Here is a 27,868-nt window from a genome sequence, read left to right as displayed (position 1 = left end):
GAGAAAAAGTGGCGTTTGGGGACCTGCCACTGAGGAACCCCATATTGCACAAACTCACGGAAGGGGGCCGAGTCTACCAACTGAAAAGGTAGCATTTGAAGTGCTAGCAATTTAGCCAAGCTAGCATTCAACCGCTGGGCATGCGTATGGCTGGGAGTGAACTTCTTTCTACGGTCCAGCAGCTGGGGCAGGGAAATTTGCCTGCTACAATCGGACGTGGGTGTACTGCTAGCAGAGTGCCCGCAAGCACTTGGCTGTGACACACCTAATTTCTCTCAGTGCAGGTTTCAGAGAGGACTGAAGGTCTAGTGGGGTTGGAGATCCCAGCTGATGAGGAGCAAGGAGAGGTCCACTTTGTTCTTTGGTGTGGGTCTTTGAGGTAAGCTTGCCAACGAGCTGCATGGCAGGTCAACATATGTCTGGTCAAGCATGTGGTGCCCAAGCGGCTGATGTTTTGGCCACGTGAGATACGCTTGAGACATATGTTGCAAATAGCAGCGGTGCGATCTGATGCACTCGTCTCAAAAAAGGGCCACACCAAAGAACTTTTAGAATAAAGCGCTTAGAATAACTCTACTACCAGTCACCCACGGAACACTACACAAGGCCCCCACGCTGGCGGCCTTATATAGTGTGTGGTGTGTACTACACAGCCTGAGCTATGATTGGCCACAGGCATCCTGCCTGTGGCCAATCATGGCTCTCCTCGCTGCCGGCGCTGTGATTGGCCAAGCATGCGGGGTCACAGTGCATGCTTGGCCAATCATGAGCCAGCAATGCACTGCGATGGCACAGTGCATTGTGGGCCGTGAGCGCCACACGAATTTGGCGCGAACGGCCCACAGAGTTCTGGCTTCGCCGGACGGGCGAACAGCCGGTGTTCGAGATGAACATGCGTTCGATTTGAACACCAAGCTCATCCCTACTTACATGTCATTAGCAGCCTTCCATTGCAGCCTTCCCAGTCATTTGCAGCCTTCCATTGCAGCCTTTCCAGTCATTTGCAGCCTTCCATTGCAGCCTTGTCAGTCATTTGCAGCCTTGTCAGTTTCTTTTGCAGGCTTGCCTTTTAAAAATGGTGCCGCCGAGATACAGAGTGGATGCCCTGTGTATCTAGGCGGCGCTCGGTAGCTCTCGGCCATTCTCGGCTATTTTCGGCTGCACTCAGCCGCTCTTGGCTATTTTCGGCTGTTCTCGGCGGCTTTCGGCCGTTCTCGAAATAGCCGAGAGCAGCCCCAAATAGCCAAGAGCGGCCGAGAATGGCAGAAAAGGCAGAAGAGCTTGCAATCGGTGGGTGATCGGCATATAACACGCACCCACGATTTTCCCCTGATTTTAAGGGTAAAAAAGCACGTGTTATACGCCGATAAATATGGCACTTTGTTTCTTTGTTTGTACTTGAGCTTTACCCGATGTACTGATATGACAGAAACAAAGATCAGATGTGATCAGTTTTCAGTGATTGGCACCATAGTTTGTAGACTTTCACAAAGACCAAATAATATACACTAATTTGGGTTATTTTTTTACCAAAGATATGTAGCAGTATAAATTTGGGCCAAAATTTATGAAGAAAAATTACTAATTAGCAAAATTTTATGACAGAAACAAAGAAAAAAACATTTTTTTCACAAAATTTACAGTCTTTTTTTATTTATAGCACAAAAAATAAAAAATACTCTAATGATTAAATATTACCAAAAGAAAGCTCTATTTGTGTGAAAAAAGTGCACAAGTTTCATATAAGTATAGTGTTGCATGACTGAGTAATTGTCATTCAAACTGTAAGAGAGCTGAAAGGTGAAAATTGGTCTGGGCAGGAAGGGGGTGTAAGTGCACTGTATTGAGGTGGTTAAATTGTGTTTTGTGTAATACACGTTGTTACTTTTTTACACTTTGGTGTATTGCTAGTAACATTTCTTTGTCTGGCACCCTTAAAATCCCACCAAAACCTTTCCCCCGATTACATATATTAATCAGGGATGTTGGTGCCTTTCTGTTGACACTGTCACCTATCCATACAAACTACTATGGGTGTACTGTATTGCGTATGTCACCAGAAAAGTAGTAGCAACTGCACTATGGGTTCATGGTACTGTGTACTGTGTACAGCGCCTGAAGTATATTAGAAAAAGTACACCAGGAATGGCCTGCAGTCAGATATAGGCTTGGCCACACTGGATGCAGTGTGTGTATGTATATATATATATATATTACACTGCAGCTGAATAACCTGCTTGCCTGACTACTCAATCTGAATGACACTCTTTCTCCGTCCACGCCAACAACACACTACATGGGGCCAACGTGCAGGCAGCCTTATATAGTGTGGGGCGTGGACTTAGTCCCCCTGAGCCATGATTGGCCAAAGGCACCCTGCCTTTAGCCAATTATGGCTCTCTTAGCTGAGGGCGCTGGGATTGGCCAAAGCATGCAGGTCATGGTGCATGCTTTGGCCAATCATCATACAGCAATGCACTGCGCTCTCAAATTTGGCGCAAATGCCCCATAATATTAGTTTTTCGATGAACAGGCAAACACCCAATGTTTGGGTCAAACAGATGTTCGACCCGAACATAAAGCTCATCCCTACAATATACCGTATTTATCGGGGTATAACACGCACCGGCGTATAACATGCACCCCAAGTTTAGGAGGGAATTTTAAGGAAAAAAGTTTTAGGAGGGAAGTTTAAGGAAAAAAAAACTTACATTTAAATGCCCGTCAATGCAGCCTTATCAGTGTGCATCTGCAGCCTTGTTCATCATTGCAGAATGATCAGTGTCATTTGCAACTTGCCCAGCGCCGTTTGCAGCCTTGCCCATGTTTAAATTTCCCGCCGCCGAGACAGACTGAGCGAGCGCCGCCAAAAAAGACCGAGCACCGCCGAACAAGACAGAGCCGATTGCTCGGCTCCGCTCGTAGTCCCGCCTCCCTGCTGTTTCTCTAGCGAGCGCTGCCGAAAAAGACTGAGCTGTCTGTACTGTGTATTCGGCTGGGCTCCGCTCACAGTCCCGCCCAGTATGGGCGGGACTGCAAACCGAGCCGAGCCGAGTACACAATACAGTCGGCTCGGTCTTTTTCGGCAGCCATCGCTCCAGAAACAGCAGGGAGGCGGGACTACGAACGGAGCCAAGCAATCGGCTCTGTCTTGTTCGGCGGCGCTCTGTATTTTTCGGCGACGCTCGGAATCTTTCGGCGGCACTTGGTATTTTTCGGCGGCGCTCAGTATTTTAGACTCACAGACAGTAGGGATCGGCGTATAACACGCACCCACGACTTTCCCCCGATTTTAAGGGGGAAAAAGTGCGTGTTATACGCCGATAAATATGGTAATATGGAGAAATGTGACTGAAATAGAAATTAGAGTGTTTTATGTGGGAGACAATACCCACAAATATTGTACAGTGGCTCCAGATGGATGTGGACATCGACTGCCATCTGGAGCTGCAAAAACAACAACACTTTAACCATCTCTAAGCCCAGCGGTCTGGGCTCACTTTATCTAAGCTCTTCATGCCAAAAACCCCTCTACTATATAAACTTCTGGCCCAAAGTGGTAAATTCTTATCTGCCGTTTCCTTTTTTATTAGTTTTTAAAGTGGAGTACAACTCCTCCTCTTATTTTTTTTTCTTACTTACCTTTTTTTGAAGTGCCATGTGTACTTCTGTCCAAGCCTTGCCACTGCCCTGTGCGTCACATCCTCTTCTCTCCCGCTGCCTTTTGGGACCTGTGTGTGTCCCAGAAGATGACAGGGCCATTCAGGAAGCACATGCTCAATAAGAAACCGACGGTGAAGCCTGAAGGCTCCACTGAAGGTTTCCCTTCATTGGAATGGTGGTGCCTGCACCTGATCCAATGGACTGATCGGCCTTGGGGGGGGGGGGGGGGGCTGAGATTGCATGCTCCCTGGACAGGTGAGTGTCCTTATTAAAGGTCAGCAGCTACAGAGTTTATAGCTGCTGACTTTTAGAAAAAAATATTTCAGCTGGAACACCACTTTAATTATGATATTTGTTATTTATTTCCTTTCAATATTTTTATTAAAGGAGTTAAAGCATGTTTTGTTTATCCTACAGGTATAACGAGTTCAGTAGCATAATAACAGTAAAATACATTTGAGAGAACAAAAAAAAATTAAGGAGTAGGGAAGTGAAGGAGCCTGTTTTAGGTGGAAGGTCACCCGGGAGAGGGGTCATTCCAAAGGGAATGTGTCACATGCACAAAAGTTTATTGTCTAGATAGATTGTACTTTTTTTTTTTTATAAATTCATTTTCATTTTCATATGCAGTGAAATTTGTATTTGTTTTTATTTATTTTTTTGGTATTGAAGGATTGTACATAGGAGGGTAGGGATGAGCCAAACACCCCCTGGTTCGCACCAGAACTTTCGAACGGACCTAAAATTCGTGTGAACTTTAGATCTGTCTATGGAACCCTTTGAGCCACACCCATGTAAGCCACTCCCACCATTTCACGTAAATCGCGCCCATATTTCGCTGTGCGCGCCGCATTTTCGTCCTTTTCCTATGCCACGCCTAGAACTGCATGCCTGCCCCCTAATTATAATACAACTCCGTCTACAGCCAAAAAAGTGTCCTGGAATTTTTTTTACAATGTTGGAAACGATGCTGTATATTGCTAACGTTTAGGCGCTTATCTAATAGTTTCTTGAAACTATAAATGCCCCTCACTGAGACCACCGCCTGTGGAAGGGAATTCCACATCCTTGCCACTCTAAAGGCCCATACACACGATCAGACTTTTTGACAACAAACATGCAAATTAGCTGTTTTGGAGCAACATCCGACCGTGTGTACGCTCCATCGGACAAACTTTTTTGGTTTTCATCTTACTTTTGTTGGCTGTGCAAACGGACAAACTTTCTGGCAACAAAAGTCCGATGGAGCAAAGTCTGATCATGTGTACAGAAAACAATAGGACTTTTGTACAAAGTACAAACAGGCATGCTGAGAACCAATGCAAAAGATCAGACAACAATACAGAAGTTGACCAAAGGTGGCGGTAAAGAGCAGAAAAACCACATGATTTGGTGAAAGTTGGCTGAAAAAGTCCTGCTGTGTGTATGCAATACAAGTTCAGGGCCGACGCCCTTTGTACAAAAATCCAAGGGAAAGTTTGTACAAAGTCCTATCGTGTGTATGAGGCTTTACAGTAAAGATCCCTCTACGTAATTTAAGGTTAAGGCTGCATTCACACCTGAGCGTAGCGTGTTTGAACGTGTTTATGCGACAACGAGCGTTTTGTCACACTACAACGCGCGACAACGAGCGTTTTGTCACACTACAACGCGCGACAACGAGCGTTTTTTAACTTCGCGTTTTTTTTCAGCCAATAGGAAAAATATTTTTCATCTGCTTATTTTTTCTTGAGCAGATACAGCATCAAAATGCCCGTAGAAACGCTCATTGTCGCGCTAAACGCTCGAATCGAGCGTTTCCATTAGTTTCTATGGGAATGAAAACGCCCAAATCAGCCCAATTCGCGCGACAAAAAAGGGTCCGGAACTTGTTTGAGCTTCAGGCGTAGGGCTTCAGGCGACATGGAGTGGAGATGTGAACCATCTCCATTGAGAATAATGGATTTTTTCCCCTCCAGCGTTTTGTAGCTTCAGGCGTAGGGCTACAAAACGTTCAGGTGTGAACGGGCTGTCAAAGAGGAGATCAAATATCACCAAAAGAAAGCTCTGTTTGTGGGGGAAAAAGAACACAGAGTTTGTTTCAGAGCAGTGTTGCATGACTGCGCAATTACCAGTTAAAGCAGCGCAGTGCCAAATTGTAAAGAGTGCTCTGGTCAGGAAGGGGGGAAATACTTCCAAGGCTGAAGTGGTTAAAGGAACAGGATTTTTTTTTTTTAGGGTTACAAACACTTTAAGTTCTGTGTACAGAGAGGAGGGCAAGCACATCCTCCTTTGAGCTCTCTCCTCCTCTTATTTTGAACCCTTGTGGACTGTTTGTGGCACCCAAGGGTGGCGCAGCATCTGGGGCACTCAAGGTTCTAGTTAAACCTCTGCTGCTAGGCTTTGTTAGATTATTGGGATATACAGGTTTTTGCATGCATTACAAAGGAAATTACAATAGAAAACATTTAGAGCCAATAACTTAACCAATGAGTGAATGTCTTTCCTGCAACAACGGGTTGCAGGAAAGACATTTGCTTGATTCCTCCATCAATACCCCTCTTGTCTTCTTCCGGTGGAGGAGCAGAGGGGGGCAGGAGAAACCGTCCCTACTAGGAGAAGGCAATAATCTAACAAAGCCTAGAAGCAGAGGTTTAACCAGAACCTTGAGTGTCCCAGTGTAAGAAACCCCCCCATCCTCTTCTCCAACGGTCCCAGGGCCCTTTCCATCAGTCCCAGGGACCTTAACTCAAAGCTCTGGGTCCTTTCCACTGATTCTGGACCCTTTACTCCCATTGTGGGGCCCTTTATAAGTCCCGGTTCACACTGCGACACATACACAGTTGCATAATATGTCAAAACATATTAATTTCAATGGGTGATGTCTTAATCAATATGACTCAAATTGTAGCGACAAAAAAAGGTCCCTGCACTACTTTTCTGTGACTTGTGTGCAATAGACCGCTATGTTAAATCATAAAGGCCGCAATGAAGTCACAAAGAAAGCACAAGCAAGTCACAAGGAAAATACAAGCTTTGCCACCACTGCGCCCCCCCCCTCCCCTGTGGTGGAATGCCAGGGCCCAGTCACAAGTGCGACTTTTGCGACTCTGGTAGCAGTGTAGTGGGAGTTGGACAGAAAATCTACTATTTTTAAGAATGTACTATAAGATGTATTTATTTATTTTATCTTCACTAAAATTCACTAAAATGCCAGATGAGCAATTGTTTTTATTTTTGTCTTATCTACCCATCTGCAGATAATCCTTCCACTGTAGATCAGGGGACATGTAACCTCTATGTGGTCTACTAAGGATAACTGCTGATTTTTGTAGTATAAAGTACACATTATTCTCAGAATGTTCCTAGAATGGGATAATGTTTACTATATACACCTTTGTAAGTGTATTTGTATGACTGTTATAGACTATACCATAACATGATATAGTAATTTGAACACGTTGATGTTTTCTATAATGTGCTTATGAATGCATTGATACTACAGTATACACATGAATAAACTAAGTTTAAAATGTCAGTTTTTAGTTCCAGCTATATTTGATATATCTTCAAACCTGCTTCTTGTTGTCTAAGAGAAACAATCTATATATGTAATTGCAAGGCTTCTATGAACTCTGGCATTTTATTACATGTCTTGATGAACTGTCCCTCACTTCTATGCTTACAAGGAGTGTAAAGCAGTGGGAAACTGGGAGGCTGTCTGAAATTGCACAGGCCTACCTTAAATCCAGAGATGGCAACTATGTCAAAAAAATGAGTAAAAGAATCCAATTATAACACCTCAGACAGCTACAGGAAAGAGAGGAAAGCATATCAAAGTTGTTAAAATACACTGGAGCCTAGTCAAATGTTTGTTTCTGTTTTCATGGCTCCAGACAACCCCCTGAACTCAACATAAATAACACAACTGGCTCTTTATAATCTTAGGTTAAAAAAAGAGCTAAAATAGATAGTTCTTTGACTTTTTTATTTTCCCTTTTTTTTTTTTCAACAATGACCACTTTTACTGCCAAATTTCAGAATATTATGTGCACTTCCTTTCAAGCGATTGCTTTGGTGTTTTATGTTACTTTTTTCCCCTCTTGAATTTGTCACAGACAGCTTCTGAAATGTGAAGTAGGAAATAGCACCATGAGTAGGAAAATGCCTGACACAAAGGCCTGAGGTCAGATGCTCAAATACACAAAGATTTACATAGCTACTGCCAAAAAAACTTTCATTTCCATTCTCCCCTGTAGTTAAAATAAAGGATGTCCTCTGGAAAGATAAACTTGTTTCGAAAGTACAGGCCATTATGACCTTAGAACTAGGAAACAGCCTGTGGCAAAAAAAGGTTTAAGATCATTCTCAGATTTCAACAGGGAAGCTGTATAAAAAATGTAGTAATAATATTAATAATAATAATACTAATAATAATAGAGAGCTACATTAATTAATACAAAAAAGCAAAGAGTTGGTCTGACTTTCTGAAGTGACATTGTTTGTTTTTTCCACTGTGAGAGGAATGGATTTCTGACTGTTTTCAGTTAACGGCTGTGTATTTAAGACACTGACATCTTTCTAGCATGGTTTTCTTTGCTAATTCTTTAACTAGCCCTGCTTCTTTTATTCTCTTATACCCTTTGAAAATCTTAGAAGAGGAAGGTAAAGTTGGAAGTTCGAGGTGAGAATGGGGGCAAGCATAGAGTTAGGTTTCAGGATCCTGCTGTGAAGCTGGCTACAAAGAGGAAGACCAAATTATCTGATATTTCAGCTTTGGAGATGTTTATATTCAAAAATGTAGGACCTGGAAAAAGAGAAAAATAAAGAAATACTTAATGAATTAAACACAAAACATGCATATGATTCTTCTTTATTTACCTAGATGCATGTAGTTTATTTTACTCTTGAGCCTAGAACTGTGGGCCCAACAGAATGGTCCCTGTGCAAATAACGTATAGAACAGAAAAGTGTAGGCCTTGTCCTTAAAAATGAAAATTCCTGATTGCTCTAATTTTGTTTTCTCCTGGCCATCTTGATAATCACAAAGCAGTCATATCCAGATGGGCAGTATGGCAGTGAACAGATGGCACCGTATGCAGAAGTTTCATGAAGAATTTCAAACACTCCAAGTACTGTGACCATCCAGACAACAAAGTGAAATGTATACCAACACTTTAAGACTATGTAAAGTATCTTGATACAGGTGAGAACTAATATACTAACATATGCACATATGCATCTTCTTCCTTTGGAGGTCAAACGAGGAGACAACCAAATCATTTAAATATTTGGAAATCTTTTTTTCTGGTTACGGCCCAACTTAAAAATGAGTTCACACCCAAGGACAAAACAAGATATACATTGCAGCATTTCTGTCATTAGAGATAGCAGCTACATTCGTTATCTCTTTTCATATTTTAATCTTGCCAGTAACGCACTCCCTATCCCAGGGCAACAATTCAATTCACTGTATCTATGGAGGAATGTGGTTATCATTCAAAGCTGCTTTGTCCTGATTTGGACTACAAAACCCTCCATCCTCTTCTCCATAGCCTAGAATTTTATTATTAAAGACATGTTGGTAGGTTAATTACACTGCCAATTTATGCAGCACTTTACATATACATTGTATGTTCACATTGGTCCCTACCCTCAAGGAGCTCACAATCTAAGGTCCCTAACTCACATTCATATACTAGGGCCAATTTAGACAGAAGCCAATTAACATACCAACATGTCTTTTTGGAGGAAACCAACACGGACACAGGGCAGGTAGTGTCGTGGTTGGGATTTGAACCAGTGACTCTGAAATGACAAGCAATGTTATGTTTATTATTTGCTCTCAGCCTCCTCCAAATCTCTAAATTTATTTTACTTTTTTTTGCTACTGTGATCCAATTTTCTGTTAGCCCTTGTACACACAGTCAGAGATTCCGACAACCAAATCCGTCGGAGTAATTCCGATGGATTAATTCCGGAAGAGGTCCGGAAGTGATGCTGCATACACACGGTCGGACAAAGTTGTCGGAAAATCCGATTGTACATAACGTGATGACGTTATTTCGTTAGGACGGGACTACGTTCAGGCTAGTAGCCAATAGCTTTGGTCTAGGAATTTGATCTGAGCATGTGTGGCACTTTGTTTGTCGGAGTAGACTACACATGATCGGAGTATGTCCGATCGGAGCATTTTGTTGGAAAATTTCACCGGCAAGTTGGAAAAGTTGGTCCGTCGGATATTCAGACGGAAACAGTCCGATGGAGACCACACACAGTCGGAATATCCAACAAAACGGTCCGAGAGGACACATTCCATCGGAATCTCCGACTGTGTGTACAAGGGCTAAGAGGGTGGCTTTCTGTTCATTTCCCCTGGTCCTACTACATGTAGAAACTTAATCAACCTCTATTGCTCACTGCCTAGATAAATTAGGGAATGTGGACTGTGGGATGTGTAAAGTGCATACAGAATTGCATATGATTGGAGCTAATGTGCATTGCTTGTTCCAAACAAATAGAACTGAGATGAAAAGAAGAGGTTCAGAAGCTCACATTGGAGATTACAAGGAAGCGCAAAACCAGTAAAAAAAGTAAGTTGTTGTAACCCTAAAAAAAAAGTTGGCCCTTTGCATGATGTACAATACCTGGTTGATCCTGCCTGTTCCTGTTTTCCCCTGTGTGTACTGACGTGTGTCCATAAGCCTGCTCTCTCCTAGGGATGAGCTCCGGCGTGTTCGCACACTCCACATGCAGAGCCCACCAGGAATTTCCAGATCTCTGCAGCCGTGCATCGGGGCAATGTCTCACTGCCTGTGATTAGCGCAGTGATGCGCCGACTTCCTGGCGGGCTCTGCATGTGAAGTGTGCAAATAGGCCGGAGCTCATCCTTACTCTCTACTCAGTGTCTCTGCATCTCCCGCACTCCTCTCCCTCTCTTTCTGTCATCTTTGTAGTCTGTGTGTGAACTGGGAAGTCATTCTCCTCCCACCCCTCCCCTCTCCTAAGGCTGGCTATAGGCAGTGAGAATTTTTCAGCGGGGACAGCTTCTCCGGTCCTGCCCCCCCCCCCCCCCCAACCAGGAGTAGACAATTGCTCGGCAGGAGGGATTCCCCTGTCAGCACAGTCTGTGTTGATAGGGGAATTGTGCAAATTTTTTCCTGCAAGAAAATCTCACCGTCTATGGCCTGCCGAATACTATTCTCTGCAGCTGCTCTAGTGCTTGTAAAGAAACATCTATGATTTACTTTAATCCTCTCTGTTCCATGCTTAGTGCAGTGTGGTGTTTAGGCCCTTCTTTACATGAGTGTTCTCAGTCCCCCCCTTCAGGCTACAACCTCCCTTAACATCACAGTGCCCATTTACATTGCAATCCACTTCACATCACAGTGCCCCTTTATATCACAGTGCCCCTTTTCATCAAAATTCCCCTTTGCATTGCAGTCCCTCTTTACATTGTTGTGTCCCTTCAAATCACAGTGCCCCTTTTCATTGTAGTGCCCCTTAACATTGCAATCACCTCCACATTACAGTGTCCTTTTTGTAGACCCCCTTTGCATTACAGTGCCACTTCACATCAGAGTGCCCCTTTCACTGATAGCCTTCTATGCACAGTCCTACCTTTGTAGGGCAGAGGCATTTAGCAGCTGGGTGTCCTCATGGGTTTACCCCTCAGCCCCCACTCTCATCCTCATAGCAGGGCATTGGGTGGGAGCTGCTGCAGATCTGGACAGAGAGTGGGACCTATTATGTTAACAAGCAGGTGATTACTGATTGTTAATTTGAAAATACGCCTGCTCTCTGTCAATATCTGCAGCACTTCCCATCCCCTGCCCTGCCAGGCCAGAGACCCAGGATAGGACACCCAGCTGCCAACTGAAGGTTGTGTTCCAGACAGAACTATCACTCAGTCCCAGTCTGGACTGCTGCCCCTTTTTAATGATCCCTGTTTTATAGGAATAGGAAAGTATAGCTACTTTAACCATGGAGGGTTATAGAAATGGATGTATCTTTTTATTAACCAGACGATGTAACTATGTACCCAGAATAGATAACTCACACCAGTAACTTAGCCCCTGTAGATCCATATTTATTATTCTGTACATAAATGATTGGACTGGCTTGTTACAAGATATCAGCTCTAAAAATATCTGGCTTTAGAAGTACAGGAAATAAATAAACATTCAGTCTTATATGACTCGTGTGATGTCTTGGTGTCTATTTATACTTCATATTTAAAATTTTGACTCCTATGGTCTAAATTGATATCATATTTGGACTAAATTAGCACCTACTGTTTCTGTTTGTTTTCCCTTAAGCCTAATTAGACTGTAGGTCTTAGGAGCAGGAAGCTCTCTCATATGTTTTTTATATGCTTGCTAAAACACTTGTTTTTATTTTGCTGTGGTCTGCATTACTATTTATGATTTTTTTTTCTTGGAAATTTGTAAAGCTACCAATCCAAGAGTGCTAATCTAACAAGCACATTATTTTTTGTGGAAACAAAAATATAAACAAAGGTACAGGTATGATGGAAATGAAAGAAAAACAATTATATAAGTTCTTAATATAAATATAGTATACCGAGGGGTTCTACTTGCCTTTCACCACACCTTGCCCTTTAAGCTGCAAACAGAGATCAAGGATCCTTCGGGTCGGTATATTATCTTGGTAGGCCTTTTACAAGACGTGGAAACAACCTTTGTCTCCTACTATGCCCCAAATGTCAACCCTATCCCCTTCTTTACCCATCTCCTGCAGGTAGTCAAAACACACTCCAAAGGTACACTATTCATGTGTGGCGACTCAAATTTAGTACTCCACCCACATCTTGATAAGTCCCCCTATTCACCAGACCATTATTCCCCTTCTTCACAATTTCGTAGATTGCTTCAACAAAACTCCCTCTTGGATTCCTGGAGAGAGTGTAACCCACTGAAGAAAAACTATACCTACTATTCCCACCCGCATAACTCGTTTTCCAGAATTGACCATATCCTTGTACCAATCGCATCCTCCCCAATTCTACTACAATCCTTTATACAACCCATCACATGGTCAGATCACTGTGCTGTGATCACTACGGTCTCGTCATTAATACCCCGCCCTGATAACAAATCGTGGTGCATGAATGAAGCTCACCTTGCTAATCAGTCCTATTGTCTTGACATTCAAACAGCTCTTAATGATTATCTCCAATTTAACGTTTCTCCTGATATCTCACCAACTCTGCTTTGGGAAGCACACAAACCGGTGATAAGGGGTACTTGCATCTCTGTTGCCACCCATCTTAAACGTGATAAGAAACTCAAACTACAACATTTAGAAGCTGACTTTCAATGTCAGTTCCTACAATTTCAGGAGACCCCCTCCAATGCTAATAAAAAGCAACTTGATATGACCAAGTTGGAGCTAGATCTGCTTTTGGCCGAATCTGCAGAGAAGGCCATCCGTCGGTCCGGCCATAAGATCTATACAAAAGCCAATAAGCCAGATTCTTTTTTGGCGCTGAGCCTCCGGCGAACAGACCATACTCATAACCCAATTAGACTCAGGCTGGCCAATGGCACTCATACAAGTAACCCTGTCAGGGTACTCTCTGAATTCCGCAAGCGTCTTGCTAACTTATATGAAGGGAGGGGGTCTCTTCCCTCTAACGAGGCAGAGACACTCTTCCAGGACTTGTCTATACCTAAATTGCCTGATGCTAGCCGGGAGTCTATAGATAAACCAGTCTCGGTAGAAGAGGTCCTTGGCGCCATCAAAACACTCAAACCCCATAAACGTCCTGGCCCGGATGGTTTTCCTGCTATATACTATAAGAAATTTGCGGCCACCCTTGCCCCGCTTCTTGCTAATTCTTACAATACCCTACTACATCAACAATCCCTTGGTCGCGACACATTGACTGCTATCATTGCCATGCTCCCTAAACCCAATACTGACCATACCCTCTGGTCCAACTATAGGCCCATCTCCCTCCTAAATTTAGATGTAAAAATCCTAGCTAAAATCCTCGCCCTAAGACTTAACCCAATTATTGGAGACCTGATCCATAAGGACCAGGTGGGCTTCATTCCCCGTCGACAGGCTAGCGATAACATCCGTCGGGTTGTCCTTCTACAACACATCGCTAAATCTCGTAAGATCCCTATGCATCTATTATCACTCGATATCAGGAAGGCATTTGATACGGTTTCATGGCCCTATCTCCACTACATTTTAGGACGCTGGGGTTTCGGCCCCAATTTCTTGCAATGGGTGAGTGCCCTGTATGCCCATCCACAGGCATATGTAAGGTACTCTGGCTTTAGTTCAGAGTGTTTCCCAATACGTAGAGGTACGAGACAGGGCTGCCCCTTATCCCCGTTAATATTTGCTCTAGTAATTGAACCCCTTGCTGCTTTAATTAGAACTAACACAAATATTCATGGCGTAGAAATTGCTTCTACATCTCATAAACGTTGCCTCTTCGCTGATGACGCTTTGTTGTTTGTTACCTCTCCGCATATCACTCTGCCCAACCTTTTACAACTTTTAGCTAAATTTGCAAGGGTATCTGGATTAGAGGTCAATCAGGCGAAATCTAAGGCCCTTAATGTGCCCCTCCCTTCAGATGAACTTAATCTTGTACAGAAGAATTTTCCTTTTCAATGGTCCTCTTCTTCAATCCCTTACTTAGGAATCAAACTGACTAACGACCCTGCCCACCTATTCCACTCTAACTATCTCCCAATGTTAAAACACCTGTCCTCACTGCTCGACACCTGGCTGCCCCTACATGTCTCATGGCTCGGAGTAAACTCAACGGGGGTCTTGGTGTTCCCAACTTTCTCCGTTACTTTCATGCTGCTCAGCTAGCTCAACTAACTCTCTACCACGCGAAAACAGAGATTCCTCTCTGGGTGGCCCTGGAGACAATAGACCTACACCCCATATCTATCACTAATCTTCTGTGGCTCCCCGCCACTGCTCGGGGCCCTATCTCCAATCCAATAACCCAACACTCCATTAAAATTTGGGACAAACTATGTAGACCATTTAAATTGATCTCTCCGCACGTACCCCTACTTTCCCTTTTTGGCCAACCACTGTTCTACCCCGCCTTCACCCAGCCTGCCTCCTTCCAGGCCTGGACCCGAGTCGGCCTGGAACGTGTGCGAGACTTCATTTCGAATGGTGTCATTAAATCCTTTCCGTCCCTACGGGCCCAATCGCAACTCCCTTCTCGTGAGTGCTTTAGGTACCTCCAAATTTCCCACTTTGTTCAAACTCTGATGGGCCCCCAAAGGGTGTTGTACAAGTTGTCTATATTCGAAGATATATGCGATTCAGACCCCCATGCTCCAGGCATAATCTCCAGCCTATACGCATATTTCACGTCTCCCTCATCCTCACTCCCCTCGTATGCCTCTGCTTGGTCCAAGGACCTAGTCATGGATCTTGATATCAGCGATTGGTCAACGATATGGGCAACTACCAAACTTTCTTCACAGAATGTTGTCGCGCTAGAAGCAAGTTACAAAGTCCTCATGAGGTGGTACCTGGTTCCGACCAGGATCGCTAGATACTTACCATCTTATTCTCCTAACTGCTTCCGAGGTTGTGATACTGGTGGCACCCACCTCCATATATGGTGGACATGCCCTGTGGTACAGCGCTTCTGGACGACAATATTCTGAATGGCCTCAACCCTGTTTAACATAGCCCTTGCTCCTGACCCAGCCCTTGCCTTACTTAACCTCCCCCCAAAAGACTTTACAAAGATGCAGTTACGTCTCTTCTTGCAACTCACCACAGCTGGCAAGCAGACAATAGCGAAAGCTTGGAAGACCCCGTTTCTGCACATTACGGAAGTTAAAAATAGGGTTACCCAGGCCATGATACATAGCAAAATAGAGGCCACAATAATAGATAGGATCCCTCGACATCTTAAAATTTGGCGCCCTTGGTCAGATCATTTCCTTCCCCCTGGCTTCGATAGACATCTCCTGGAGCCCTGAGCCCTAATCATGGGGGTTTGGAGAGGTCCATACCCCTTCATGACACGCTTGAGACACCTGGCCAGTACTCTTTTCCTCCCTAACTCTATTTTTTCTTTCCTTGCTTTCATTTCTTTGCGGTCTATCTTTAGCTTTGGTTTTCCTTTTCTCCTTTCCTTTCTCACCTCTTTCTGCCTTACCCTTCCTTGTTACTCATTAAGCTCTTTTGGTAATGAAGCTCAATCTGCATAGTACGTATCTGTTCACTGTTGCCCCAGTAGTCTGGGCAGAGTTCTCCCCTATTATTTACCTTGCTGTACTCACTGGGCTTATGCCCCCACGTTACTAATATTACTGTGGATTATATGCTTAAGTTCTACCTTGTGATAAAACGGGATGTACACTTTGTAAGTCTGAATATAATCCGCATTTTTCTTTCTGTACGTAAGCTCTGCTGGAAAATGTTTTACTGAGCATATGTTTGTAACAGTGACTGTTTGCTTTCTTTGCTTGTTATCAATAAAATATTTGAAAGCATAAATGTAGTATACAATTTTGTATTCAATTATTGCCTAGTAATAGGTATTATATGTTATTCATGGCTGTAGCTATAGACTTAAGTGAAAATGGCATGTGGAAAATTCTCCACTTGCCGGCCGTATACTGTGTATATGTATATATATATATATATATATATATATATATATATATATATATATATATATATATATATATATATATATATATATATATATGCAGTCATTTGCTAAAATCATTTAAGTTCATTTTATTCCTCATTAATGTACACACAGCTCCCCATATTGACAGAAAAACACAGAATTGTTGACATTTGTGCAGATTTATTAAAAAAGAAAAACTTTAATATCACATGGTCCTAAGTTTCATAGTTTCATAGTTTCATAGTTAGGTTGAATAAAGACACCAGTCCATCCAGTTCAACCTGAGTGAGTATCTACATTTGTCCCTGTACATTGCATTCTCACATCAGTCCTTACCCTCAAGGAGCCCAAAATCCAAGGTCCTCATTCATATACTAGGGACAATTTTGGACAGAAGCCACTTAACCTACCTGCATGTCTTTGGATTGTGGGAGGAAACCGGAGTACCCAGAGGAAACCCACGCAGGCACAGGGAGAACATGCAAACTCCAGGCAGGTGGTGTCGTGTTTGGGATTTAGAGTATTCAGACCCTTTGCTCAGTATTTAGTAGAAGCACCCTTTTGATCTAATACAGCCATGAGTCTCTTTGAGAAAGATCCAACAGGTTTTTCACACCTGAATTTGGGGATCCTCTGCCATTCCTCCTTGCAGATCCTCTCCAGTTCTGTCAGGTTGGATGGTAAATGTTGGTGGACAGCCATTTTTAGGTCTCTCCAGAGATGCTCAATTGGGTTTAAGTCAGGGCTCTGGCTGGGCCACTCAAGAAATGTCACGGAGTTGTGAAGCCACTCCTTCATTATTTTAGCTATGTGCTTAGGGTCATTGTCTTGTTGGAAGGTAAACCTTTGGCCCAGTCTGAGGTCCTGAGCACTCTGGAGAAGGTTTTCGTACAGGATATCCCTGTACTCGGCCGCATTCATCTTCCCCTCGATTGCAACCAGTCATCCTGTCCCTGCAGCTGAAAAACTCCCCCACAGCATGATGCTGCCACCATCATGCTTCACTGTTGGGACTGTATTGGACAGGTGATGAGCAGTGCCTGGTTTTCTCCAAAAAAACCTCTTATAATTAAGGCCAAAAAGTTCTATCTTGGTCTCATCAGACCAAAGAATCTTATTTCTTACCATCTTGGAGTCCTTCAGATGTTTTTTTTTTTTTTTTTCAATTGTATTTTTATTGAACATTTTTCAGAGAGAATATACAAAGGGAAGTATAACAACAAAACAATTGTCAGTGTCAACAATGTTACAGACCATAGGCCAAAGAGCAAGAAAAGAAAAGTAAACAGAAAATAAACACAAGAAAAAAAAAAAAGTAATATAATGGTCAGGCAATGTCAAGTCACAGGCACAATTAAAGCAGTAATGCATCCATTAACGGGGGGACGGGGGGGAAGAGTCAGTAGGGGGAGGTGTAGGAAAGAGTCCAATGGGTGGGTAGGCCATATAGCTATGTGTCTGCAAGGAAAGCATAGCCAACCACTGGATCTGGGGTATGCTCATTTCCGGGAGGAGCCTATACCAGATTGAGGCGTCCTCGGGGAAAGACATATACTGGCAAGGGGGGGGGGGTAAGGAAAAGCATCAGGTAATCGTTAAGGGGGGGCTATAGGGAGTCCCGGATTAAGCTGGGAATGGTCCCATAAGTCCCAGACTCGGGAAAACCTATGCAGAGTATCATGAATAACAGCAGTAAGGTACTCCATCCTACGGATCTGTTCCAGAGTTTGCAATATCTGTGGGAGCGTTGGCGGGGACTGCGACAGCCATCTGACTGGTATGGCCCGTCTTGCTGCCAGTAGAATATAGCCTAAAAGTTTCTGGACATTGGCAGGCAGGTCAGGAAAGGGTAAGCCTAACAAAAAAAGTGGATCGGGGTTAAAGGAAGGATAGTGTCGGAAAGTTCTTGCAAATACACATGGACCGAGGACCAAAAAGGTTGGATGACCGAACATTCCCAGAAGATGTGAAAAAGAGATCCAATAGCCTTCCGGCATCTCCAGCAGAGTGGGGAAGCCCGGGGATCGTATTTATGTAGGAGCTGTGGGGTCCTGTACCAGAACATTAGAATTTTATAAATTGTCTCTTTCTGTTCTACACATCGAGACGATTTAGAGGCAGTCTCCCAAATTTTCAGCCATTGGGGGGTGGTAATGGTCTGGCCAAGAAGCCGAGACCATTTGTGCATATAGAGGTGACCTGGGCCAGAAAGAGAGGGAGAGGCCTGTAAGTACTTGTAAATCTCAGAGATAAGTTTCGTTTGGTATGGACCTTGGGAGCAGAGAAGTTCAAAGGGGGTAGGGTTATTCAAGGTAAGGGGGGGGGGTTTGGAGCTAAAGTAATGTCTGATTTGAAGATAGGAGTAAAACAAACCCTTGGGGACCTGAAATTTACGTTGAATATCAGCGAAGGATAGAAGCGAATGTGTAAGTGGATGTACCAGATTACGAAGTTAGAAAACGCCCGCACGTGTCCAAGGGAGCATGCGCGAGTAAGACAGGCTGTCCGGGATGTCAGGGTTGAACAATATGTTTAATAATGGCGAGCACGGAGAGGTCAGGGAGAAACGCTGGGCACATTTCTTCCATATAGAAAGGGTAAAGAGCATGGGGCGCAGAGAAAGGTTCCTAAGTTGATGTATGGAAGTTTCCAATTCTGCCCAAATCATCGAGCAGGGGTGGACCGGAGTAGTAATGCTCATTTCAATGTCAGACCACACACTGGATGACATTCTATGTGACCATACTATGACCGGTTTCAAGTGTGTAGCATAATAATATTTAAGGAGGTCCGGGGCCCCCAGTCCACCTCTAGCTCTGGGAGTGAGCACTACAGAACTAGCTATCCTGTGGGCCTTATAGCGCCATATGAAGTTAAGGAAGGACCTCTGAGTCGCTTTGAGTTGGGACATGGGAACGGGGATCGACAATGTTTCAAACAGGTATAAAAGTCGTGGCATGATAGACATCTTCAGGACATTGATGCGACCCAAGAGGGAAATGGGATATGAGTCCCATTGTCGCAAGAGTCGGTCGATGTCCAGAAAGAGTGGTGGGAAATTAGCATGGTATAGGCTAGAGTAGGAAGAGGTAAGGTTAACCCCTAGATATTTGAGGGAGTCCGTACACCAACGATAAGCATAATTGCGCTGCAAAGGGGCAAGCTCTACGGGGGGAATAAGAAAAGGTAGAGCTTCTGTCTTGTTAGTGTTGATTTTATGTCCAGAGATCGAGCTAAATTGGTGCAGGAGAGCATGTAGAGAGGGAAGGGAAGTGTGGGGTCTGGTTAAAGTCAGTAGGATATCGTCAGCATATAGAGACAATTTATACTCTGTTTGGCATAGTTGTACCCCTCGAATGTCAGGGTGGTTACGGATAGCCGCAGCCAGGGGTTCCAAACAGAGAATAAAGAGCAAGGGGGATAGTGGACAGCCCTGCCTAGTGCCATTACTGAGGGAGAAGGATGGCGATAAGTAGGAGGATAGTTGAACTTGCGAAGAGGGTCTGGAATACAGTGCTCTCAGGGCGGCGACAAAGGGACCTGCAATGCCAAAGTGAGAGAGCGTGGCAAACATAAATGGCCAGCTGAGTCTATCGAACGCCTTCTGAGCGTCAAGGCTCAGTATAAGAGCTGGGCGGTTCGTTTTGTTTAGTAAGTCAATCAAATCTACAGTACGTCTAGTATTGTCTCCCGCATGTCTGGCCAGTACAAAACCGACTTGGTCCTTGTGGATGAGTTGCGGTAGTAAACGGGACAGCCTATTTGCCAATATTTTGGTGAAAATTTTGTAATCGCAATTTAGCAGCGTGATGGGCCTGTAGTTGTCTGGGAGGGAGGGGTCCTTATCCGGTTTCGGGATCACAGATACATGAGCATGGAGAAACTGGGGGTCAGGAATGGTGCCTTTCAATAAGGAAGAGAATAAGGAAAGAAGGTGCGGACTCAGCAACGGAAGGAAGGTTTTGTAGTAGGAGTAAGGTAGGCCATCAGGGCCAGGGGCTTTTTGAGTGGGAAGATTCACCACTACCGCAGCTAATTCCTCAGGGGAGATGGTGGAGTTTAAAGACGGGAGGTGGTCAGGGGAAAGCTGGGGGAGGGGCAGTGATTCCACGAAGGAGTTAAATTTCTCCTGGGTGAAAGTGTATTGATCGTCAGTGAGTAAGCAGTTATACAACTTATGGTAGAAGTTACCAAATGTTTTAGACATTGTGAGAGGGCAGTAAGTGGAGGAACCGTCGGGTTGTTTAAGGGAGTCAGGATAGGCTTGGAAAAGTCGAGGTTTAAGTTTGTTTACTAGTATCCAGTGGGGTTTGTTATGCCCCGTACACACGAGAGGGATTAAGTCTGACAGACTTCCGACGGAGTTCTAGCGGAGTTCCGCCGGAGTTCTGGCGGACTTTTCGACCGAACGGACTTGACCACACACCATCACACCAAACTCCGACGGAGTCGAACGTGATGACGTACGACTGGATTCGACGTAGGAAGTTCATAGACAGTAGCCAATAGCTGCCCTAGCGTCGGTTTTAGTCCGTCGGAGTAGCACACACACGAGCGAATTTTTCGAAGGGGACCGGGTCCGGCGGAGTTCCGTCGGGAAAATTTGAAGCATGCTTCATTTCTAAAGTCCGTCAGACTTTTGCGAAGCTAAAGTCCGTTGCAGCCCACACACGAGCGGATAGTCCGCCGGACTCAGTCCGTCGGAGTTTGGATGTCGAAAAGTCCGCTCGTGTGTACGGGGCATTAGAGTACTCGTAAAACTTCTGTTTTGACCATAGGAGAGATTTGTCTATCTTCTGCATATCAAGTGATCTAAGGAGGTTACGTAGGTAGACAACAGTCCTAAGCCCTGACACCGTGGGAGAAGAGAACAAACGGTCTTCGGCCTTGCGAAGTCTGAGAAGAGCCGAGGCTCTTTGGTGTGCGGCGTCTTTTTTGAGTCGGGAGCTTATTGCAATACAATTCCCCCTGAATACAGGTTTATGTGCCTCCCACAGTGTCGAGGGCCCAGAGACGGAGCCAACGTTAAGCTCAAAATACTCAGTAAGGCATGTGGTCAGTTGAGCGTTAGTCTCAGGGTTACGTAGAAGAGTCTCATTGAGCTGCCAGTGACAGGAGCGGGGGAAGGCCGAGGATAGGGAGAGTTCTAAATGGACAGAGGAATGATCCGACCATGGGACAGGATTAATTTCCGAGGATACTGCAGCTGTCAAGAAGGGGTGTGGAGATGAAAAAGTGGTCTAATCTAGAGAAGAGTTTGTGAGGGTGGGAGTAAAAAGTATAGTGTTTCTGAGTAGGATGTTTAATTCTCCATATGTCTAATAAACGTCGGGCTCTGATAAGTCTGCGGAACGATTTGGAGAGGGAGTCTACATTGGAGGGGGTCTTAGGGGGGAACAAAACATGTCTGTCTCTACCAGGGGACATGACCATATTGAAATCTCCACCAATCACTGTGAAAGGGTGTGCATACTTATCTAACATGCCAAAACAGCACTAAGGAAGCGAACTTGACCAGAATTGGGAGCATATACATTTAGGATCGTGATAGGTTGAGACTGAAACATGCAAACCAGAATAATAAATCTGCCCTGGGGGTCCAGATAAGTAGATTGGATTCGTAACGGGCAGGAGCGGCCAATCAGAATTGCCACTCCCGCCTTGCCTGACGGATCCGATGCCAGAAAGGAGGTCGGAAATGTTTTGCTGGCAAATTTGAGGGAACCCCCAGGACGGAAGTGTGTCTCCTGGATCAGTATCACGTCCGCCTTAGAAGCTTTAAACTCTTTCAGAGCCAACCACCTCTTCCGAACAGAGTTTAAACCTTTCACATTACAGGTAAAAAATGTCAACGACATATCAAAGGAGATTGGTGAAAGAGCATAGAAAAAAGCATAAAACAGTCAGTGGAGGTTGAGTCCCAAGCAGTAGGGAGGTAGAGGCAAGAGGAGAAAAAGAAACAAAGGGAGAGAAAAAGAGAGAGCCTGACATTTGGGTAAATAGTGGTGTGACAATAATATCGACAATGACATACATCTAGAAAATTGTGGTTGTCGGTCACCAAGGAAAACAAAGGAAACCGAGGCCTGACTAAAAAGAACTTCCCAAGAGAAACTCGTGCAAAGGTGAGCGGTGTCACAAGGATATGTGAATCACCGAAAAAAAGCTGTAGACAAGAGCCAAAAACGTCAAAAAGAACAAAAAGAAGCAGCCTATGGGGAGACTGCATGGGCCGCAGCCACAAAAAAGAACAAAAAAAAAGAAAAACCAAAAAGAAAAATGACATCCGAAGAGAAACCCGGAGGAAAACAACCTCCAGGAAGCCCAGGTCCGAGCCCAGGACCAAAACAGGGGTCGCGAGGACCACCTAATGTGGGGGGGGGGGGAGGAGCCCATAGGCCACCCCCCGCCTTCCATAACTGGAAAAACTAATTCAGCCAATTTTCAAAAAGTGAACATAGCAACAGGATGAATAATAATATAACAGTCAAAAGGCAATATATTAAAGTTGCAAACAGTGGAAGAAAGAGCATTGAACAATAAACAGTGCACCCCGTGGGCGTCGGGGAATAAGTGTGGGGGATCTACCATGGTATAATGACAGAAAACTGCACCATGGAAAATCCAGCAAGGCCCCATCTAGGGGGGGTAGATAAGCTCAGTCTCGTTTCGATGCAGTGTCCCTCAGGTCGGGGGTCTGAAGGAAGGTCTCCGTTGAGGGGTGAGGTTGGATCTAGAAGGCTTTGGTCGAACTGGGGTCCAGATCCGGGCAGGAAGTGCAGATGGCCGTGGTGTAGAGGGAAGCGGAGCAGGTTCTTCATCTGGAAGAGGAGGGAGGCCAAGCCTACGCAGGAAGGCGTCGCTTTCATGTAGATCACGAAGAGAGAATTGAGTGCCTTCTCGGGTCACCGAGAGGCGGAAAGGAAAACCCCATCTGTATGGAACTTTGTGGGATTGGAGATGAAGCGTCAAGGGACGAAGGTTCCGTCGTCTTGCCAAGGTAATGGGCGAGAGATCATTAAATATTTGAATTTTGGCACCTTTAAAGTCCAGCTTGGATCGATTACGAGTGGCGAGTGTAAGTGCTTCCTTACTGTCAAAGTAGTGGAACCGGACCACCACGTCCCTTGGATTTGCACCTGCAGGGGGTTTAGGCGCCAGTGATCTATGGGCCCTGTCTAATCGCCAATCAATATCTGGAACTTGGGGGGCCACCACGTTAAACAAGCTTAGAAGATAGGAGCGGAGATCCCTGTCCTCCACTACTTCGGGGATGCCTCTGATCCGTAGGTTCTGCCTACGTTCACGATTCTCGAGATCTTCTTGTTGCGTTTGAAGTTGAGAAACGGAGTGTTTAACAGCGGCGTTATCTTCCTCTAACACTTGAACATATTGGACCAGTTCATCAAATTTAGTCTCTAGGGTGTCTGTTCGGCCGCCTAGTTGGTCAATCTCACCCCTCAGCTCCTTGGCAAGCTTCCCAATTTCCTGAGATATGGAGTGAGTGATAGCCTTGAGCAGGGATTGGAGCTTAGCGTCCAGGACATCTGCCGTCAGCAAAGTGGGGGATCCCTGGTCTAGGGTGGGTGAAGGAGCGTCCGGGTAGTTGAAATCTGGTTCACAGCGATTTTGAGGGTCTGATGCGGGGTCTCCCTCCGGTTGGGAGGAGGGGATGGATTTTTGTAGATAACGGTCCATGGTGGATGAAGTTTGGGGGAGAAGTACAGAAGCGTAGGACTTTCTTTGGTCTCCTATCTTCCCCATGGGGTGCACGGCTGGGCTGAGTGGGTGAGGATGTGACTCCCAGAGGTAGTAAAGCTGCAAAACGCTGAGAAGGAGCCTCAGGAAGGCGGGGGTGGGGACATGGCCCCAAAATTACATGGCTGTCATGGTAGAGGGGTTCTCACATGGTCTGGCAGTCAATAGGCCTGGACAAGTGGGCACAGGAGTTGAAGGGGGGGGGCAGGGGAGATGCAGGGAGATCCGGGGGGGGTGGGGGCAAAACAGTCAGCCCAGGGGGGGGAAGCAGGGGCACAGAGGGGGATGAAGGGGGGGGTAATTGCAGAAAGGTACCTGTTGAGGTAGCAGGAACACTGCGCTGCGTATCGGTGAGTCCAGATGGAGGTCAATCACAGTGGAGGAGGAGAGCAGTTCGGTATCTACCAGGGACCTCCGGCAGGTGGGGGGTGAGGATGGTTGCAGACCTCCACAGCAACAGTTGCCAGCACCTCCGCTGGGTGGGTGGGTTGTGTAGGCCCGAGGCCTAAAGATAGCGGCCGGCCTCGCGTGGAAGGGGCTCCGCAGTAGGCCTCAGCGCGGTCGGATCCTCCGGAGGTGTTTCAGGCCACCTCCGCTAGTTGGCTCTACCCCCGATGGCCGTGAGGGGATGTCAGCAGCGCCGTAGAAGACCCTGGATGGCGCGGAGGTCCGGGGATGTAGTAGGCCCCAATATGGCCGCGGCGGTCCGGCGGATAGGAGTAGGCCGCGAGCCTGGATGGGGCTCGAGCGGCCGGCAAAAAACACAAAAAACCCCCCGGGATGGTGCGGGAGGGTTCCGGCACCTAGCGGGGAGAGTCCAGGGCTCTCTCCCCGCTCGGATCGTCCCGATGTCGGTGGATGAAGCGGCGGCTGTGTCAGAGCTCTGGCACAGCACGTCCGCTCCCGTCGACTTCCGGTCACACCCCCCAGGTGTTTTTTTTAGCAAACTCCATGCGGGCTTTCATGTGTCTTGCACTGAGGAGAGGCTTCCGTCGGGCCACTCTGCTATAAAGCCCCTTCTGGTGGAGGGCTGCAGTGATGGTTGACTTTCTACAACTTTCTCCCATGTCCCGACTCCATCTCTGGAGCTCAGCCACAGTGATCTTTGGGTTCTTCTTTACCTTTCTCACCATGGCTCTTCTCCCCCAATTGCTCAGTTTGGCCAGACGGCCAGCTCTAGGAAGGGTTTTGGTCATCCCAAACGTCTTCCATTTAAGGATTATGGAGGGCACTATGCTCTTAGGAACCTTAAGTGCAGCAGAATTTTTTTTGTAACCTAGGCCAGATCTGTGCTTTGCCACAGTTCTGTCTCTGAGCTCTTCAGGCAGTTCCTTTGACCTCATGATTCTCATTTGCTTTGACATGCACTGTGAGCTATAAGGTCTTATGTAGACATATAGACAGGTGTGGGGCTTTCCTAATCAAGTCCAATCAGTATAATCAAACAAAGCTGGAGTCAAATTAAGGTGTAGAACCATCTTAAGGATGATCAGAAGAAATGGACAGCACCTGAGTTAAATATATGAGTGTCACAGCAAAGGGTCTGAATACTTAGGACCATGTGATATTTTTTATTTTTTAACCACTTGCCGCCCGCCCTATTACAAATTGACGGTGGCAAAGTGGTTTCATAATCCTGATCGGACGTCATATGACGTGATCAGGATTATGAGCCCCCGGGGGCACGCATTGCGGCGATCGTTGTTGCGGGGTGTCAGTCTGACACCCGGCAACTACGATCTCGGTAAAGAGTCTCCGACGGAGACTCTTTACCACGTGATCAGCCGTGTCCAATCACGGCTGATCACAGTGTAAATAGGAAGAGCCGGTGATCGGCTTTTCCTCACTCGCGTCTGTCAGACGCGAGTAGAGGAGAGCCGATCGGCTGCTCCTCTGACGGGGGGGTCTGTGCTGATCGATTATCAGCACAGCCCCCCCGAGGATGCCCACACTGGACCACCAGGGACGCCACCAGACCACCAGGGATGCTAAGCAAAAGGTAATCCTCCCTAGACCACCAGGGATGCCAGTCAGCACAATGGATGCCAATCAGTGCCCATAATGGATGCCAATCAGTGCCCACAATGGGCATCACTGATTGGCATGCATTATTGTTTGGCACTGATTGGCATCCATTAGTACAGTATAACACCAATGCTGCCTATGAGTGCCCACCTGTGCCGCCTATCAGTGCCCACCTGTGCCGCCTATCAGTGCCCACCTGTGCTGCCTATCAGTGCCCATCTGTGCCGCCTATCAGTGCCCACCTGTGCCGCCTATCAGTGCCCACCCATGCCCATCTGTGCCGCCTATCTATGCCCATCTGTCCCGCCTATCCATGCCCATCTGTGCCGCCTATCCATGCCCATCTGTGCCGCCCATCCATGCCGCCCATCCATGCCAATCCGTGCCAGCTATCAGTGCCAATTTGTGCCACCTATCAGTGTCCATCCGTGTCGCCCATCCGTGCCGCCTGTCAGTGCCGCCTATCAGTGTCCATCAATGCCACCTCATCAGTGCCACTTCACTGGTGCCACATCATTGGTGCCCATCAGTGCTGCCTTATCAGTGCCCATCAGTGTAGTCCCATCAGTGCCCATCAGTGAAGGAGAAAACGTACTTATTTACAAAGTTTTGAAACTGAAACAAAAAAAAACATTTTTTTAAAAAAAAATTGGTATTTTTTTATTTGTAGCGCAAAAAATAAAAACTGTAGAGGTGATCAAATACCACCAAAAGAAAGCTCTATTTGTGGGAAAAAATGATAAAAATTTCATTTGGGTACAGTGTAGCATGACCGCGCAATTGTCATTCAAAGTGCGACAGCGCTGAAAGCTCAAAATTGGTCTGGGCAGGAAGGTGTTTAAGTGCCCGGTATTGAAGTGGTTAATAAATCGGCAAAAATGTCAACAATTCTGTGTTTTTTTGTCAATATGGGGTGCTGTGTATACATTAATGAGTAAAAGAAATGAACTTAAATGATTTTAGCAAATGGCTGCAATATAACAAAGAGTGAAGAATTTAAGGGGGTCATTCATATATATATATATATATATATTATATATATATATATATATATATATATATATATATATATATATATATATATATACACACACACACATTAACAGCAAGGCAGCTCTGCTGTGCAGGATCACGTACTTAGTACGTGATCCTACACTTCCGGGTCAGGGGTTTGGAAGCAAGCCACCGGTGGACCACTCCCATTGTGATTAGACACAGTGGGAGCTGATCGACCAGTACTGGACTCAATACACCTGCCAATGATACTGAGGCAAAACAGTGGTCTGATCGCCATTCTGTCAGTACAGAAGGCATGGATCCTGTGTCTCTGCTAAGCAGGGGCACCAATCCATGCCTTCTCCTAGTACAAGCACCTCCCCCATAGTAGTAAAGCACTAGTAAGGCACATATTTAACCCTTTTCTCTCCCTGATGTTAACCCCTTACCAGCCAGTGTCATTAGCACAGTGCATATTTTTTAGTGTCACCGGTTCCCAAAAAGTATCAAAAATGTCAGTGTCCCAACTGTGCACCGCAGTACCCCAGTCCCGAAATAAGTCGCTGATTGCCGCAAATAAATAGTAAAAAAATAATAATATGCCATATATTGTATTGTATTATATGTATAACTTTTGTGCAAACCAATCAATATACGCTTATTTTGATTTTTTTACCAATAATATGCAGAAGACTATATATTGGCTAAATTGATGAAGAAATTCCTCCCACTGACACCAATGATCTGGTGCCATTCTTCCCACTGACATCAGTAATAGGGGACTAT

The sequence above is a fragment of the Lithobates pipiens genome, unplaced genomic scaffold, assembly GCF_037356315.1.
Source record: "Lithobates pipiens isolate NorthernLeopardFrog02 unplaced genomic scaffold, aLitPip1_a1.2 Scaffold_10, whole genome shotgun sequence".
Lineage (NCBI taxonomy): Eukaryota > Metazoa > Chordata > Amphibia > Anura > Ranidae > Lithobates > Lithobates pipiens.
This window is presented reverse-complemented; position numbering follows the sequence as displayed.